General features: G+C 40.3%; 1 protein-coding gene across 2 annotated transcripts in view; it reads right to left on the bottom strand.

Annotated features, from left to right (window-relative positions):
• LOC135947526 (dopamine receptor 1-like) overlaps window positions 1-18780 on the bottom strand; it is a 54943-nt gene extending 36163 nt beyond the window's left edge. The window contains exons 1-3 of one of the 2 annotated variants that reach the window (XM_065496467.1): window positions 18701-18780; window positions 18326-18376; window positions 5957-6023 (exon numbers count right to left, since the gene is read on the bottom strand). The gene's annotated coding sequence lies outside the window, so the exon portion shown is untranslated. The remainder of the gene's footprint in view (window positions 1-5956; window positions 6024-18325; window positions 18377-18700) is intronic. The other variant, XM_065496468.1, reaches the window with a different exon arrangement.
• Between the last annotated feature and the right edge of the window lie 1064 nt (window positions 18781-19844).

The raw sequence follows: 19844 nt of genomic DNA, 5'->3' as shown, positions 1-19844 counted from the left end.
ATTTTGAACTCATGTCTAGCAATTTTTGCAATTTTTAAAAATTTGACTGTTGCAATGCACATTTTGCTCAATGCCTTTGATTCAGTCTGTAAAACCGTCGTTATTACGCTGGCTTTGTTGCTTCTTCTCATCTATGTATTATTTTATATTTAATAAAATATATTTATTTATTAAACGCCAACGGCGTACAACTATATGTGTACACATGGAAAAATTACATTTAATGAAATTTAAATGTATTAAAAATATTGAAGAATGATTATGAGAATTTACAGCAAAAAAATAATATTGTACATTTCAACATCCCTTTTGAGCTCTTGCAATTGTGATGGACCATTTGAAAATCAACTGAAGGGCTGAAAGTGTCCGATTCCAGTCCCGCACTAATGGGCGTTTGAAGGAAACTTAGCAATCTTAATCATTTTAAAGCCCATCCCGTCGTTGACCTTTGTGGAAGCGAAATTCTCATCTTGGGCCACAATGGAATTCGTGCGCTCCACTAATCGGGGCTAATTTTCCTTGCAGTCTCGAGTTCCGCAACGAGAGTTTAATCTCGTCGCCCTCTTCCGTCCTCCCCTTGTCTTTAGCTGCGGCTTTCCGTTTGTTGCCTTTGTGCCGGCAAGAGGAATGCGTAGGCAAGAAATTAATGCGAGGCCAAAGGAGTCGTCCTGAGAAGACCTTAAGTGCGTCGAGAGAGTCGATGCTGAGCAAGCGTTTTTGCACAGTCTAAATCTGATTAGAGAAGCAAATGTCGAGCAAAAAATTCAATCCAATGCTGTCGGGGTCGGGGGTGGCGATTAAAACCAGCAAGAAATAACAAACTTGATCAATTGATACGGTTCCAAGAGTAAATTTTTGTCCCAATTTGAATCAAAAATATAAGCAGCGCTTCTCGGATATATTATTCGAAGTACTTGAAAACTGACGTCAAAATTAAATCTGAAATATTTATTCCTTTCATGAGGATTTAGATTCAAAACATTTTTGTTTTGTTTTGAAAACAGGGGGAAATCAGTCAATCAGTTCAGTATTCAGCAAAAAATATTTGGCTAACATTTTGTTTGAATGAGTTCTCGTTCATACACAGATTCGGCGACAAGTTGTTCCACAGGCGATAGCACATGACTTGGAAGCACTGTTACACTTACAAAGGGGGCCAGAAGTCGCATTCCATGCACCCGCGACCTGCCCAACAAATCGACATCATGCATTGTCATTACAAATCTACGCAAATATTCAGGACTGTTGTTGCGCAACTTTCAACAAACACCCAAATTCATTGTCGAATTGATTGTTGACCTTTTCTTGTAGCAATGAAATTCGCGTTTGGTTGTTGAAAGTTGCGCAATTTTACCGGGGCCAGGACGACATGTAGTTTTCGTCTATCATTAACATTGAGTATGATATTATTTGGCATTTTTTATACAATGGGCCCACGTTTCACACCGAAAATGTACCTAATGAGATTTACATATAGTTAACCGTTGCGAATGAAAGGTCTACTTGGTGTAGAGAGCCGAAGGGCGCACCGGGATCTGCTCTCGGGGAAATTCTGTGTATACAGCAATTTAGGGGGGCACGCCTGGCGATGGGTGTCACGTGCCAATCAGTGATTGGAAAAATACATTTTGGGGCGTGAAAGTTACTTTACGTTAAACAGTGCTCGCTTGAACGTTTGAGGCAAAATAAAGAAAGGCCAATTTTATAAATATAAAGGTGTGGTTCTTGGGTAGCGGCCGGCGGCCGCGCGCCGCGCCTTCGATCTGCAGACACATGTTGGGACCAATAAGGCCGAGTCATGTCACGATAATAATAACGATCTCAAGGCTTTAATGATATGCTCCGTGTTGGAGTTTGAAAAATATGTTTACCTATATAACATGAGTGAATTGAAGGCAAGCCATTGTGAGCAGATTCCTTTGTTGTGAAACCGATCGATTTCTTTCCCGTTCGGGACTTGCTGGAATGCCTGGAATGGAGGAAAATTAATTTTCTTTGGAGGAGGGAGGGAAGGAATCAATTTTTGGCCACGAAAGAAGAGACAAAAGTAATCAGCTTGAATGATTAATCAAGTGATTTCCTTTCAGCCCAGCTGCCGACTGCACACACGATTAAGTGAGGCCAAAAAGGGCCAAACATACACTGGCACAGACACGAATGGGCCACGCGCGAATAACTCCATTAATTAACTGCCTCGGAAAACACGACGAAGCGACCAGAATCAAAGCTGCAGAAGTGCAGACTGCGCGAAATTTACGCAGCAAAATCCATTCCCAGAGTATGGGACAGTTAAGACAAAATTTTGCTTGGGATAAACAAGTAAAATATGAGGAACCCTTACAGACGGGCAAAAATATTTAGGAGTCGAACATAAATGTGAAAAATTAATCCGCACAATTTTGCAAGGTTAATCAATGGAATGAATTTAACACCTTTTTTAATTTTAACACCTCTAATTTTGGGATGCAGTTGAAGGCGCAGACTCGTTTCTTAACATACAAAATTTACAGTTTGAGGAGATGTGTATTGTGTACTGAAGGCATACGGTTTTTCATAGCAATTTAATGAATGTAATTCAATACTGAACATCCAGATCAAGTTCATAAGCCTCAAACTCAGACTAATTGACGTCGCTTCAATGTAAACAAAGCTCAGCCGTGCATTCACGAGGCCAATCACGCTGATGGAAATTTTGCTAATTCATGACTTGTTCCTGACAGTTTACCAAGCTTCCTCGCTCATTCTGTCTGCCATGATCAGGGTGTCTGAATTAGTTGAGCCTGAGTAATTGAGTTGAAATCACTCGTCTGAATCTCGCTGCAACTAACTGCGTCGTAGTAATTTCAGATCTAAACAAATACTCAGAATATTCAATTCCATTAAAATTTGTCCTTTCGTCGTGGAATAAATAAATTTACCATTCAGAACACGTCACAATGAATTTAAAACTAATTCAAATAAGAATTACGTTTACAGAGTCTTACAATTAAAATTCCGCACTGAAAATGTGTATTTTCAAATGTATATGTTATAACCTTTTTCCCCATATTTCCCTGTCAATTTTCAATACAACTTTTACCATCGTGCAATTTCCCCATTTCCTTGGTTTTATTCATTTGCTATTGTGTCGGGCATTCGCAATTGAATTATATTTCCACTCAACCTGTTGTGTGTTGGCCAATATTGAACCTGAAACACAAAAGGCGCCTTGTGACACAGACATTTTGCGTGTTCCACGCCATATGCAAGTGCGGTAAAAGCAAGCAAGCGTGTTTCTTTTTTACATTTATCGTTATTGATACACAGGCGACTTGATATTGTGTTATAAAATAAGAGCTATATGGGGTGTGCACTTCCCTTCTACCGCATATTTATGTGCATGCTCTGCTCGTGCACCTTTCCGCCATCAGGAAGTTGTACTTACGCCCGAGTTTTCATTGCTTTACCGAATTCCTATCAGGCGAAAAATCGGTGCTTAAGCATTTATGGCGTATTTTGAAAAATAACTTTTGATATGAGGGCTAAGCTTAAAAATTGCGGCGCGTTGTTTCACCAAATATTATATCTACACAGCAGTATTTCAGCCGCGCGTCGGAAAAGCCTCGCATTATTTACGCACGGCGTGTTATCTTCCCTCCACGCAAATGGGCAAAATAATGAAATAAACACATCCCACACATAACGCGCTCCCAAACAGAACACTCTAAAACAGACCACGTCCTGTTGTTTATGAAACGTGTCTGAACCAGATAACAACACTAATGCTAACTAATACAAGGGTTAAATAATAACTGAAATATTTTTTTGGTAAAATGGCTACTTTTGTTAGTTCCGCATCCCTTTAAATTCTTCCAATATTTAAAAAAGAGAAAAAATTAAAAGGAGTGGAAGTCTTTCAATTGTTTTCTAGGTTTTGAACCATAGATGATGATTTGTGGTGGTTAATACATAAAAATACATCAAATTGTTTTTTATTTGGAACCCCCTTTAATTAACCATTGATGAAAGGTAAAACAATTATTCAAATCGTTCGGGAAATATAAATGAATAATTGTATTACACCATAAGGAAAACCTTTAACCTGATCATCCCAAAATTCAAGCTGCTCTCATTTCGCCTGCGAGGCCTTTTCAGATAATCCTTTGTTCTGCGGAGCGGAATGATTAAATTAAAGTATCATAGGCGACCGTTATTCAATATTCAGTTTGCTCGAGCGCAATGCACCGGAACGGACTGACTGAATTACTCCGTCGAGCAACGCACCCTTTGAAGGGGAACAGAAAAAGAGCGACGTCAGTGCCCGTTTGAGCGTGCCCAAATCGCTTGTGTCGTCAAATCCTGCTGCGGAACGAACACAATAATGTCCCTAATCAATGTCAAAATCCAGGAAAGAAGCCAAAAAAGTCGCCAAAGGATGAGATGAAAATTGAGAATTAATCGAATTTTCCATGAATTCTTTAGTGAGAAAAGAATTAAAATTTTAATGGTGAATCTGCTCTGCATGATGTTCTCTCACCTTTACATGGGAAACACCCCCATGAATTTATTATGATATTTTTCATTAATTTGAGCTTGTGTCAGCACTTTTTAATATATCCTGCGTCGCGTGCACAGCACCTGCGAAGTATATTAAATGAAAATAAGGGAAAAGGAAAGGCTTGCTCCTCTGCGTCACACTGATCGATAATTTCCGCGAGTGATGCGACACGAAAAACAAAACGCCGCCAAAATCGACCTGGAAGGTGGTTGGCATGTTTGTGTCGTGATGTATGTTACGTCACGTTCAACAAACATGCAGATCGATTAGATTGGCAGTGATGGCGGAGATGAAAAATGAAATTTAATTGCTAAAAAGGGCAGGGGGGCAAAGTTGTTACAATCCACAGTGGACATTTAGATTTTTATTTGATTGAACGTTTTTTGAGGTCTCAAACTGAGTTTGATTTATTCAATAGAATGTGCTCAATTCTGTGGTCATACGTGAAGAAAGATTTATTTTTAAATTTTAACTACGTTTCAGGAAAAAAACACATTGTGCTTATTTAAAAAAAACACGTATAATTAAGAGAGTAAAGAACATTATAAAATTATCCAGAAACTACACTTCGTTTTTATCAAAGAACGTATATATTTACGGAGAAGAGACAGGGAACATAATAAGTCTGAAAGAAAAAGCGCAAAAAGCGTATGAAGAATGAAAAGTTGTTAAGCCGTGCTCTATGTTCGAGAGAGGAACCTCCCCGGAGTTACGAGCTGCATAGCGAGCGTCAAGAGTTCAAAGTTTAATTAGAGTCTGTCAATAGGGAGGGAGTCATCTGCAGAATGTCGGTAATTTTTGCATCTCACAGCAACGAAGGCTGGAAACGAACTTCAGGCCTCAAGGGAGGATAGCTTGCGGGGAATGAAAAGCGGTGCTAAGAAAAGGCGCGATTTCAGCTTCCGATAGAAATGACAGCATAAAGAGTTTCATTTTCAGGTTAATTAAACGAGAGGAAATACACCCAGGAGGGAACGATAATCGCATATTGCCAAATCAGTGGCTCCTAAAAAATTTTAGTGATCAACTCATACTTAAAAGTGATGGTTGCTGATGGCAGAAAATTTAAATGCAAGTTTCTTCTACAATTATTTCTCTCATTATAGCTTTTGATTTGTGTAGAAAATTAACCAGCTGATTCTAAATTTACATCAGAGAGTCGCTTGTTTGCATTATATATGTATAATCACTGACAATGAACGCTATAGACTGTTTAATTCGCAACGGGATGGGAGCATTAATTTGGGAAATACAGCAGGTAGAATTGATAATGAAGCCGGGCTTAATAAATGAAAATTCAATTATCATTTGTGAATTGGTTGAACATGAAATTGCATTGAACCGGGGAGCAACGGATGAAAATGCCTTGAAACGCGATTATTTTCCAGCGCACGTTTCCAAAAACCAATCGAGACTCACCTGCTGTGTGCGAGCAGCGAAACGTGCAAATTTTCGGTCGGTCGGCCGGTGGACTGGACTGACTTGCCTAAAACAAATTCACAAAGGGCAAAATTAATGCTCGCCCGTCGGGCAGAAAATTTGATTTGCGCGTCGGTCTGTTTGTTCACCACGTGCTTGCACGCGTTGTTGACGGGGAAACAAGGGACCCATACGTATAGAGTTTGCATTGGCTGGTAATACTTGTTTAAACAAGAGTTTGCTCGTGTTGTACGCGCTCGTTGCCATGCATTAATTCATTTCTACGATGAGTGAGTGCTGCTTAACTCAAATATCAATTAAATTCCTATCTGCAGAAATAATATTTTAGTCTCATATGTTTCAACTTTCTAAGTTAAAATAGAGAGGAAGTAGGCCTTCCACATTTATCCAAACTGTTGTTTTGGATAATCATTTCAATGACAGTTGAACTTTGCTGTGCTCAGACAGTCGCGCACCTCTTTTTCAAGGGCGCGGAAAGCAGATAAAAAGAATTTCTCCAGTACTTAAGAAATTGAATTAAACTTTAGGGAGGGCATTTATTTATTTATTTATTTTGTTGGAAATGAATTTGATATTTTAATTGTGCCTTAATTTTTTAGGTTCACGGAGGTTGAGATTGCTATGAAGATTCCCTTATAGTACGATCTATTTCGAATTTTTGAGTTTAATTTTAAATTTTATGTTTTAAATTTCAAGGGAGGTAAATATTTTTGTAAGATTTTTAAAATTCGATGATCTTATGTAATCATTCGATCTCACATAAAAAATTTGATATATTTTTATTTTAAAAGTTTAACCAAACAGTAGTGATGAGGAGAAACAGCGGAGAAACAACCGATAAAGCCCCTAACAACAATTCTGGATGGAAAGCAAGAGTTTAGCGCTGATGTCATGTCCTATTATCATGGTCACGCTTCGCAACAGATGCGATAAATCCAGGAAAACTGAATCGACGCTGAGTCCCGACATGCCCTGCTTCTGAGGCACCTTGCATACAGGTTGAAAGCATTTTGGTTTGCGGAAAACGAGCTCATTCTACGTGCATTAAGAGCCAAAGCCGCTTTCAACCACCCAACTGCGGATTCCGCGGCGTAAACACCCTCGCACTCAAACTAACCCACGACGTGATGTTTGCATTTATCTCGCTCCCGCGGAATGTTTGCACACATGCTATGCACGCGTCCCTTGGCACGAGTCGACGCGACGACACAGTAGAGAGGATTAAAATCTAGAAGCAAAGTTTGCACCACTAACACGCTACAATCTTGTTCAGTGTGGCAAATTTTAGGTCTGTTTAACTATTCCGTCTCTTAAATTTCAAAGTATGCGAGTTGGTACAGGTTGGCAAGCAAATTTCGATGCTGATTAGCAAAACGAGTAAATAGGAAAACATCCAACTCAAAAATTAAAGGAAAAAGTTTAGTAATTTTGGTATGGAAAAAAATAAACTGAAAATTTGCGTCTTTTAAGGTAAAATAACATTAAAGCTTAAAGGGCTTTTTTCTCAATTTCAAGAAGCCTTTAAGCTGATCAAAATTATTCGCTCTAAAACTATTATGAATTTTTATTAAATCGTAAAATATGAGTCGATGGTGCCAGCAAAAATCTTTAAAGCTCTTTGTAGTACAGGCTTTAGTTAATTTGGCCCCAACGCCTAATCAAAAGAATAATCAATTTCGCTCACTGTTTGCAGTTTAAATAACAGCCATACAGTATAGTGAGAAAGGAATACACCGTTTCCGTGTAATGGACTTCAAAAGCCAAATTTGCTCGTTTCGATGCGCACGCAGGGAACAATAAAAAATTAGCCGCAATTTAACTTTGTCGAGAGAGAAAGCCCGCTCGTCCAGAAGAAAAGCCCATGATAATCAGTCGTTGCTGTTGTGTCTGCTGGCTGGCTGAATGCATGCGTGCGCCAAATTACTCTGGCAGGCAGTCGAGTAAAAAGCTTTTAGTTAGAGGAGCAGGAAGAGGTTTTTACAAGCTCAAATGGCCCAATTACACCAGCGGCAGGACATTTGTCTACAGAGCTCTCTCGAGCGAAATTCGTCAACTGCATTTTCCAACTCAAATTAATAGAGCCATTCCAGGTTTTTCGTAATTGAATTCAATCCAATCATAACACTTCGAAAACATAGGCAGAATGCTTCATGTTTTCATTTATTAACTAACCTCCAGCTAAATACTGTTTAATAGATTTGATTGTTTGTTTTTACAACAGAGGCTGAACAAAAAACGGTTTGTTATGGTTCAGCACGTTAACTGTTTTCCCTCTAGTAATTTACTCGCAGCATTAACCAAGCAATACAAACACGTTTCAATTCGAGCAATACAGTTCATTAATCCACTGGCATGTACAGACACAATTCATTAAATACATTTCCAACAGCATATTCGATTGGTCAAGCTCTGCAGCACATTATGAAACTTGTTTTATTCATTAAAATGTGACACAATTTTAATGGTCGGAGGAACAAAAAGGAATCTGATTGTGAGGCAGTTTGTACTGTCTCTTTAAGCTCTCTCAGATTGTTCAATGTGTCAAGTGAAGAGTGCCTGGCGTGTATTTTGCTATTAGTCTCAACAGCTGCCGTGGTAGAACGTTGGCGGCTTTCTCTAGAGGTTGTTTCTCTTCGCGAGCGGACAAGTAGTAAGTTTGCTCGAGCTCTCACCAGTCTCAAGAGACACGAGCTAACTGTAATGCTTGCTCAATTACCATGAAATATACAAGCTATTGAAAAATTGATATTTATTGCGTTTTGTAAATTAAAAAAGTGTAAGAAAGTTATTTAAAATGTGCGAATACAATTTAAAAGTTATCATTATAGTCCTGAACATTAAAAATATGACTAAATAAGGGGAAAATCGTAAAATTAAAATGAAAAAAGGTTTTCTAACTGCAAGAAAAAATTTCATGAAAGGATCAGTATCATATTTTTTTGTAATTTGGAAGAGTTTCGGATGCACCCTTTACCTCACTCACTCAGCCGTACAGACTAGACAATGAATAACGTGCAAATATTTCCAACGGAGTGGGGAAAAACAACGCAGGTCGCACAGGGAGGATTAGCCTGCCATGAAGGGTCGATGGTCGATTTGCATCTGTTGACGAAAGGGGTCGCGGCGGGGCAAACAAGTTTGAGCGCGCGAGGTGTGGGTTGTCGGCGCTGATTGCAATTTGCAAATTAGGCAGTGAGAGGAAGCGGCGTAGAAATTGAATTCTCGGCCGCTCTCTCCATGCACTCGTGTGATTAATAACATCATCAGCCAGAGATGAGCGAGTGGGTGCGAGAGAGACCCGGACCAACGGTGATGAAGAAAAACGACGGGCAGGACGAGACCAACGTACAAGCGGAAAGCACGAGGGTGCGTGAAAAATGAGGCTTAATTGGGCAGACGGGGATTTCGAGCCTGCGCTCCGACATTTCTAACCATCCCAGCACTCATTGACTAATTTTCGAATCCCATTCATTCCTCCTATACTGTGAAGTGGCTCATTGTTCTGCGGCGTTTAGGGTGTTCGGATTATACTGACCTAAAAGTTGTCTGCACATCTAAAAAGTTACTTGACCTGATTCCTCCTCCTTATCCTCCTCCTCGGGAGCAGATTTTGCGGCTTTATGTCTTAAGTTTTGTGACCCTTCTTTTATTGTGAGTGATTTCTATACGTTCAACTTGTAGGTCGGAATCGGCTATTTTCATATCTTGATGTTTCTCAAGAAACGTACAATCGAGTTCAAACAAAAAATAAACAATACAACATAAACGGGCTGCAAATAAGAAGAAGACATACGCTTTTTCCGCCTAAACAGAGAGCAAACCCAGAGACACCAAAAAGTTGCATAGAGTGCTTTTTGGAGATGGTATCGCGTGCCACTAGAAAAGTTTCCCCTGCTGTTGTGCTATCGAGGCAGCCCACATTTGACGTTTTCCGCTTTTTGCGGTCCAGACGCATGCTAGCTGCCCTTTGAGCCCCTGGGGAGGCGCTCAACTCATAAAACTTGAATCTTCCCACTGTTGTGCGCGCGTGGACAATATTTTCTGTTTCTGCTGCTCAACCGCTCCACTGGGAAATGCTTCTAATAACAACCGAAGAAGATATTATTTTCCGGTGCTTCTCCATCCAGCGAATCATGAAGAGAGAGAGAGAGAGAGGAGATGAAGTGCCATCAAGAGGATTCAATAAGTTGCGAGCGAAAACAGGTCACGAGCGAGAAAGGAAATTAAGCGTTGAATTTTCACCACGCAACAACATCCTTTCAAGCAAAATAACATCCCGTCTTCCTGACCGAGTTGCCTGACAGTGAATGCGTGCTTTTGTGGTGGCCGAAATCTGCTGGATAACGTTAATTCCAAAATTGTATTTGCCATCCGCTTTTGCTGACCATGCAGCTTATGGGAGTTTTCGTAGTGATGTGCATTTATTTGGATGGCTGCTAAGGCATCAAAGAGATTTTCAGAGGCAAGGGTCAACAGAAGGGCTAAAGTAAAAGAGAACACGATGATAGAAACTTTCTAATTAATTAATTCGTCTTTGATTCTGCCTAAGGCAACTCTCAGGCTAAAAAACAAGCGAAGCGAAAAATCGCTTTATCCAAAGCCTTTGTTCGCGCTTTCCACAAGAAAACGAACAAACAGAGGAGCCTTTGGTTTTGGCTGATTGAGAAAAAAAATAACGAGTCTGCAGGGCACCGCTGCAACTGTTCGTGGAATTCGCTTTCGATTGTGTTTTGTCAACCAATGCGTGAGTGGAAAATTTATTATTGGCAACGCCGTAGGATTGCAATTTGTATCAGCATCGGCGTTTATTTATAAAGCGCAGAAACAGAGGAAAATAAATACATTCCGAATGCGTGGAGTTTGATATGCAATTGTTTCTCTCTTTCGGGAAATAATAAAGCGCACAGCCAAAAAAGGGATGCTGAAAACCCACAGAAATTAACAAGTGAATCACGAAAGGGAATCAAATAATATGGAAATATTAATGACAACCCAGTTGAAATTTTTTGAAAGAGTATTAGAAGCAATGTATACATAATTTTGACATGAATTTAGAAAAAAAGCTTTTAGAAATTATGTTGTATGGAAATCTCTGTGAAGGAACTGCCGTTGCCTGCCTGCAAAGATTCTGCTAATTAATTAAGTGCAGGATCGGTTCTTTGAGTGGAAAGCTGTGGTTGTGCGAGTGGCATACATCGTGTCAGCAAAGGCCCGAGCGGGCCGGAGCACTGCTCCTTCTCTGCATTTAATTTCCTCGTCACTGTCAACGTCAGATTAATCCGCAGCATGATAGTCGAAACACTGTCTGCAGATTCCGCTGGAAATTGCATAAAAGTTTTTCATTTTAATTCCTCAGAGTGAAGACAAAGCAACTTTTCACAGAGAGAGAATCCGCTAAGCTTCCGCCAACGCTTTTTCTTTTTTAAACCAAGGTGTGCCGACTTTTCAACGTCAGTGCACTGACACAATTAGTATGGATGAGATTAAGGTGAGCAGCCTAGCTGCTTTTTGTGTCTCGCACTCGGCAAAGCGTTGACAAAATCCTACTCTGCATTTCACCCGCACGCGCGCAAAGGGGACTAATTAGGTCTAATTGAGTCAGTCTCACGCCTCACAGCTTGTTCCACTCGGAGGAGAGAGCGAATTCCGGCTAATGGACCAAAATGGATATGAGTTTTATGTTATTTTCATTGAAACTCTGCACTTCCCACGCAATCTCTAGTATGTGCCAAGCGTTGAATTGAAATTAAATGAGACCCTGCAGAATGCTAATTGGTTACATAAATGAGCACACCTTGAAGGAGGAAAATTTTAAGGGCCTGACCAAACAGCAAGGGTGGTATGGTGCTCCTCGGTGAATTTAATCTTCTGTTTTGCGAGCGGAGAAAACTTTTACCTCTCGACGGTTCTGGGTAAACATCAAGCAAAAACACGGATCCAATGTTGTGGTTTTGCTACGCACATAAATAATTATGTAGCTGAAATGATTTCTGAGCTCTATATACAGCCTTCAAAGAAGATGCTCTTCGGGGAGCGAAATTTGCCTTCTGGTGATCAATTTAGGGAAGTGGTTTGAAACTCTAACAAAACATTGTGCATATTTTAACAAACAACTTTGTGATATTATTTCTAGAACATATAGAACGATACGGAGATTTCACATTCAACTATTAATTTAACAATTCAAAGATTGAAAAATGCATATTTTTAATAATGTACCCAAATGGAAATATTTAAAATCGTTCATTGATGTACCAAACATTATAAAGAACGTGCAGTGAATTTTACACAGCCAGACAAATTTTTAACTTAAACTTCTTCAAGAAAATAAAACCTCTTACAAATATGGTGAAAAATGCCATTCATAGCATCGATTATATTTTAATTACATTTAAAACAATGCGCAAAAAGCTGTGTAAAACCATCTAAATCGACTTTAAATCCTCGCTCTAGAACAGTCTAAAGATAGGCCTCAAAACTATCTAAAATTCATTTTGAGACCATTTTCGGCCAGATGCATCGTAAAGCGTTAGAAGAGAAGGCATTCTCCAATTTCATTTGCCAATAATTTTTAAGTTGTATTTCCTTGCAAAAGAAATGGCGCATCATTCGAGATAATCGCAGGCCCAAGTTGGCCGAGAGAACATTAGAGAAGCACGTCGTTGCCGAAATTTATTGTCAGGTCGAACGTGGTGGTGGTCGCTCGCAATTCTCGTCACGCCTCAGCTGATGCGACGGGCCGCGTCTAGACAGATAAAGAGCAGCGCCGTTTGCCCATCCGCGAGCTGTATGTGGGTGTGTGTATCAAATTTCGCTGACTGACAAGCGGGACCCTTTGCCAGGCCGCTAAGCAAACTCTTTCCATCCGCTATGTGTGACGAGAAGTGACGTTGCCGACCACGACCGTCGTTCCCCGATTAGCTGGCAACGTCGTTTATTATTAGATGTGACGCATCCGCTGGACTGAACAGCGCCGGCTGGAATTTCATAACGATGACCAATATATCGCTACCAATATCGGCAGTTGCGTGTCCGAGGAGATTCCAGCAAAGTTATCGGTTATCTTTTGTCTAAAAAATTTCATCAGGCAAGAAATCACACAGAACACAGAAGAGAAGTTTGTAAGCCGCAAAACAACTTTTGCATTTTTCCCTGTCAACATTTTCGCTGCTTCATCAGGAAAGTTTGGTAAATCAAGCGGTGCGAATCTCACATTTCATCCGATCTGACACTTTGCCGCAGAAGAAAGAAGAAGGAAGAAAAAAAGGGTGGAATTTACTACTTTTTGCCACCCTTTGACTTATTGTTGGGAAAAGTAATCAAACGCGTGCTCGGCCTGGCAGCACATATTGTGACGGCGGTAAATCGAGCACAAAAAGGCCGCCAACAATGAAATTCGCTGACCGACGTGTCCTGGAATCGCGACACGCTGCACCTGCTGCCTCGGGCGAAGGGAAAAAGGCGAGAATTCGCGTGTTATTCCATTTTGTCATGCAAACAATCCAGGCGCCGAGCGGAGAGGAAAATAAAGTGAAACATTGGTTGCCAAGACGAGGATAAAGGAAACACTCTTTCTTGCCAAAACTTGCCCTGCTTTTCGGCAGCAAATCGAGTTTGAGAGGACGCCGAGAATTCCGCATAAAGTGCTCTCAAGACAGACAGACAGACAGCCGTGCACACCCTTTTAAATTCGAATGAAACGAATGGGAAAGTCTTGTCTGGCTTACACAAAAGTTGCTGTCGATTTTCATTAATAGATAACAAGGAAAGTTCGTCTTCAAACATATTGGAGAGACAATTAATTACGACTAGAAAGGCAATTCAAGCTGAATGTTTGCTACTTGCTTAGCTGTGTTTCTTGCAGAAACCGATCTGCTTGTGTAATGCTTACTTTAATTGGCTATCTGAGCTTTTAATTTGAATCTACTGCTTTTCATTAAGTCAAAGACTGTCTGCGCCATCGCTCTCTTTTGTAAGTCAAGCAGAAAACTATCTCAACTTGTTCGCTGATTTTCAATTTTACAACACTGTATTTTTGGTGAAGAAAAATCTGGAAATCTTTTCTGAATCCTTTTGTATCCTTAAATACCTTAAAAATCACTCTTCAAACAATCAGTTGAAAATATAATTCATTTCGTTGAAAATATAAGTTAGTATAATAAGTATCTAACGTTACATAATTTGGAATATGCCTGGTGAACTATTCATAAATACATATTTTATGCTTGTGGGAGTTCCAAATACACAAACTGCATGAAAACTCCCAAGGCAAACATGAATTTGCTGCTCTGTGCAAACAGGCAAAACCGTGGTAGGCAACCGGTTGAACGAGCATGGCCACCCGGTTGCATATTTTGCTCCTGAGAAAAGGCATGAGCGCAGGTGTGTGCGTTGTGGGACATCAAGTCCCAGCCATTATTTATGACCTTCTGTTTGAAATGGGCCTAGGTAGAAATTAATAGGCTGTTTTGAACTTTTCTCGCAGCCTTAAAACGCAAAGTTTGCGTTTTCAGCTTTCTCGCGTCTTTCTCCTGTTGTCAGGTATGAGTGCAGAGCGGCATTTACGACCAGTAATAAAACGGTCCCTGTGGGAGAGTGGAGCACCCCCTTTAAGAGCTCTTATTCGTAAAACCTCTTGTTGTTCCATTCTTCCATTTGTAAAAACAGAAAACATTTTATTGCATTCCGCGCGAGAATTTTTACTATCATCATTTTTACACTTGGGAATATTGTTTTATAATTCGATCGTTATATAATCTCAGAGTGTCGATTTGGAAATTCGATGCTCTGAGTGCTTTCATGCCTTTCGGGCCGTGTTACCAGAGCGGTCGAGTGTCCTTTCCCCTTTTTCTCCTGGCTTTCGTTTTGAGCAGTTGAAGCACTTTGAAGGTTGTGTGGACGCACGAAAAAAAATTCGCTGAGAGTGTATGTATGATGGCGACAGAAAGATTGGATTTCGACCGCCCCAGCCTGCAACACTATTTCATTTGGTGCCGCTCGGCAAGGGCTATATTTAAGCTGCGAGAGAGTTAAAGTGCGCACTTTTTGGTGTGCAAACGCGGTGATGCGAGCTTTTTGAAGAGGCCGGGATTGCAGCCACATGTTGTTTCACATAAAATTTTTGCTGCTTGCCTTTCAACTCCTACGTTTTTGAGCTTTTTACGAGCAAAATTTATTACTTTAGGAAACTGGAATTCTGCGGGGAGTTTTGGCTAGCCATTTTCATTAATTTAAAACCTTATGCGGGCTTTTTTGTTTCTTTATGCGGCCCGGGTGAGAAATAATATTGAGCTGGCTTGGGCGTTGGATATAATTTTTGTTTGCCTCCTCTCTTAGTCTTGTCGGCAGCAGGTCCCTTAGGAATGAGCAGGGAACGAACAAGAAATTAGCATTAGGAGCGTGCAAATTCATTCATCTCCGTTCAAGGCGAGCATTTCATACGGACCCCTAGGGAAATATTCACCATGGAATCGCATTCAAAATGAGCTACTGAGTACGCGTTCAAATTGACAGCTTCAATGTGGATCAGGAATCATTTAAACCTCGAATTTTGTCATTTCAATTTTCTGCCCGAAAGGGAATATTTAAGAAAGACGCTTTTAGGTAGGCCTCAATTTTTAAAATTAACAATGCTAAAATTGAGAAGAGGTAAACATTTAACTGATTTTAACTTAAACCAAATGAATAATTTTTTGAATAAAAATGATTTAATTCATGCAATGCGGGCATTGAAAACATCATTATTCTTTGATAAAAAAATTTTCCTGGTCCATGAGTATCTTGATTAAAAAATTTCTTGTGTACAAATGCCTCGTTAATTTTAAATCAATCCACTTTCATAGGTTCAAGACTATAACCAATTAGACAGAAACGTCGAAAATTCTGGTTTCCTGGTTTCCGAAGAAAGAGTCAATTAAGAATGGCCTGGAACCTGGAAGTAAAATATCCCTTTCCTAAGTATTTGTAATGCAACTCAGTTTCAATCGCAAGATACAAAAAAAAAGAGTAGAGAATTTCCGGCACGTCAAATGTCACGTTTTTGCATCTGTTCCAAGGGAGGCTGAGCCCCTCCTTTTCTGCGACCGTCAGAAAATAATGAGGATTGTCAGTGGTCCGCCGCCTTTGTTCACCGAACTGAACGCACGAACAATTAGCATTGGAAAGGCTTCGCTAAACCTCTTCTCCTCTTTAATTCCTTTTCCTGATTCCATTTCAAAAAGGCGCAGAGATGATCTGTGAGCAAAAGGAGATGAGGCGAACGAAACTGCGCTAGTGGCTGCTAAGAATGCACAAGTGCCACAAAAGATCAGCTTTTCCATCGAACTGGACGTAGCACTTTCCCATGGCCTCGCGCTTAATGCTCCGTCATTTCCTCAAAGCGAAGCTTTTAGTGCTAATTGCGGCAAGTGAGATCAAGAACTGAGACAACATCAACGACAAAAAGTTCAATGCTTTTTTGATGAAGCTGTTACACGTGTGCAAACGATCAATAAAAACACTTCCGTTTATCACCAACGAGAGTATGTGTCATACTGCGGAAGATTGTGGAAAGTATGCACTTGAGGTCACGCGCATGCAATCTACTTTAATTAAACTGCGACCTTACTTGCTCCTCTGCTCATTTTAGGTTTTATGGACTGGAAACCAAGATTTAAAGCTAGAAAGTGCTGCTTTTTTACTCTGCACTCAACGCTTGCCAAAGACAAATGATGCAGGATTGAAAAAAATCAAACGTTAAGTGTTTATCTATTGCAACTCACAATCAGTTTTCACACCGTTAGCTGAAATGAGGTTGTATTATTTAATAGTTCTACGATTTGCTTTTGATCTGTTCATTTTTTTCCAAGAAAAATTGTGACATTAAAAATTTCATATGATACTCGTTTAGGGAAAACAAACTTTGATCCCGCGTCAGTTTGCTGTCGTATTAAGCCGTCGTATTTGGCTGTCGAAACGAGAAACAAGCCTTTTCCGCCGTCCTTCAGGGATTTCCTCCACCGAAACGCCCATTCAGCGGATTAGCCATGGAGAGTCGAGTGGCTCGTTTTCGGCCACTCGGAAGCAACAACACGACACACCAAACGCAACAGTCGGCCTCTGGAATGTCACGCGAAACCGTGTGTTGGCCGGCCAAAATATCGCTGCAAAGCTGACTTTTGCACCGGTATTGGAACTATTTACGCAGGATACGAAATTGTGGCCGTCCATAGACCAATATTTATTCTTGCCAATAGTCATGCGATAAAAAATACACAGAGCATGAAAAAGCAAATATGGGAGTTGTGAGAAAGCTGAATACGGATAAATAAACAACAGAAATATATCGCTTAGCCAAGCTAAAAATGTAATGAGTGAAATATTGTTTTATATAAAAAAACGAGTTTCAAAGTCGAGCAGATTTGTATAGAACATGTTTTTTAAGGGGTTTGTCTGACAACAAAACGATAAAAAATGCAATCAAATTTAAGTTCATTTTTGCTGCTAATCCTTTCAATTTGTCGCCCTAAATCACGCTATCAAATCATTTCGCATCGTAAAAAACCTGTTCTGATTATTATAGTGCGATCCGCAAAATCTCAATTTTTTACCTTTGACTCTAATTACAGTCTAATTTTTATAGCAGTAGTATAGGTAAAATGCAAATCGCAATAATCGCCTTTGGTCGCTGAGCGCAAGCGACAAAGCGGAAAAAAAGCTTCTCTCACTCAATTCTCGCCGTCGCTCCCAACGGTTGAGTTTGGTCCTCTCAGATCTCAGCTGGCGTGAAAATTATTCAGCGATGAGATACAGAACGCGCGAGAGGGAGCACTTTGTCGGTCAGCCGAGCATACACAGGAACACACAAGTAAAGAGCCGGACGAGTCTATGCAAATGCAAATCACCGGTAAAGTTGAGTTCGAAATCAAACTACCAACCCAGAGGACGATTGAAAATCTCTCATTTTATATGATTATTTAACTGCACAGTGCGAATAGAGTGAACGTAAAAGGGAATAAAATGGCGGTTGAAAGCAAACGATTCCAGTTGAAAAGCACTTCAGTTTTCAGCACATCCCTATTGTTTGCAGACGCGTTTCCTTAAATAAATGTAGAAAAATCAAGGTGTCGTCGAGCGAGAATCCAACGTGAATAAATGAACGCGTGAGAATCGTGTCTCTCGAGTTCTTATTTGCTAACGCTGAGTACGGCGACGTCAACGAAGGCAAATTCAATTTTCGCGAATTCGCCACGGCAAACTCGATTATAACATATTTTTGCTGGAGTGACGAGCCAATAAGACGCGCGGGAGCCTGTTTCCTGAGGCGACAGAAGCTATAACACTCGCAAGAGAAGGGTAAAAGTTGCCTACCTCCGAGGATGCAGAAGAAACACTTTCAGCGAGACTATAAATGCGATAACTCTGAAACAAAAACACAAAGGAAACATCAACAGATCTTTCTTCCATACTTAGAGCATAATTTTTTTAAATAAAACATTGAAGATATATTTTTTTAACTATTTTAATATATAGAAGGACAAAAATGAGTCAGAAACTTGTGGCATGGAGGAGATATTTGTCTCAAATTACTACCTTTTTATGTGACGAAACACTGTTATTTATACGTTGTCACTTTATAATTTAACAGCATGATTTTTCGTTATGAGGTCTCGAGAGAATTCGCTGCCTTTTGGATCAAAGAAAAAAAATCGATTGAATTGATGAAGGGATGAAAGGAGAACTCACTGGCCGAGGTGCAGCAATGCAAGTGTGCTCCAGCAGGACGAGAGGCGACGACTGCCAGAGCAGAGAGCGAACGAATCAAGAGGGGCTGCTGACTGAGAGAGCAGCGAGGGCCGCGCACTCTCACTCTCCCGTCCGTGCGCGCAAACGGTGAGCAAGCTGGCACGCGTGCCACACACCAAACGTCTTTCAGGCCAACGGACAGCAGCTTCATTTCACGCTTGGCACGTCTCATCCTCAAAGCTATGTGGCAATTGTACGTTTTCCTCTTACCAAGTACTCGCAGATTTTATTAGTCATGAGTTAAGCTGGTAACTGTCTCTAAAATCTCTCGTTCTGATAAGCCGGTCCTAAAATATTGACTGTAAAAATAAATAAGTTGTGCATTGCAGCTTCCACTGTTATATTCCTAAGTTTTTGCAACATGGTAATTTACTGGAGGGTAAAATTCAATTGATTTTTTTATAGCATTAGGTTTCCTTCTTGATTATAACCTATTCCTGTCGTTTTCAATCAAGACTTCTGTTGAAATAGCGAGAGCGTCAACCTTCCCTGTGCAGACTAAATCTGCAATTTCAAGCAGAAAAAATTAAAGCCTTTGGCATTTTAACGAGTTGATAAATGATTCCCTTCCGCAATTCGAATGTATTCCGGTGTTCGTTAGCAACTTGCAGCAGTGCAATCAGAGGCCTCTGATCATTTAGCTATTAGACAAACATTGCCGGCTTAACAGAGGTCATTAATTAAAAACAAACTGCACGGAGAGCCGAATGGTTGTTCAAGGCTACAGTATCATGGTTGTTTTTCTACGAATCTTTGAAGCAGTGTTTGATGACTGCTCTACATTTTCAATCCAATTAGCAAAAGTGCGCATTACAACAAATTGAGAGTAATATAAACGAGCTTTGTGGAATTAGAGACAAAATTAAAGCAGATTTTTCAGTTAAACCAGATTTACTTTCGCTGATCATTGTTAAACTCTCTTAGTTGTCAGGGAAACGCGCGGCTGCACCGCGCGCGAGAGGCAAGCTCGCGGAGCCCTCGGCCAGCCCTAGAAACGGGGGCGAGACTCCCCCGTGTACTAATTCGTTCTGGCTATAGGACTCCTAAACTATGGTTACTGCTTGTCCATTTATTATGCTTCTTT

This window comes from Cloeon dipterum, chromosome X, assembly GCF_949628265.1.
Source record: "Cloeon dipterum chromosome X, ieCloDipt1.1, whole genome shotgun sequence".
Taxonomy (NCBI): Eukaryota; Metazoa; Arthropoda; class Insecta; order Ephemeroptera; family Baetidae; genus Cloeon; species Cloeon dipterum.
The sequence above is the reverse complement of the archived record's forward strand: the minus strand, read 5'-3'. Positions and strand labels throughout refer to the sequence as shown.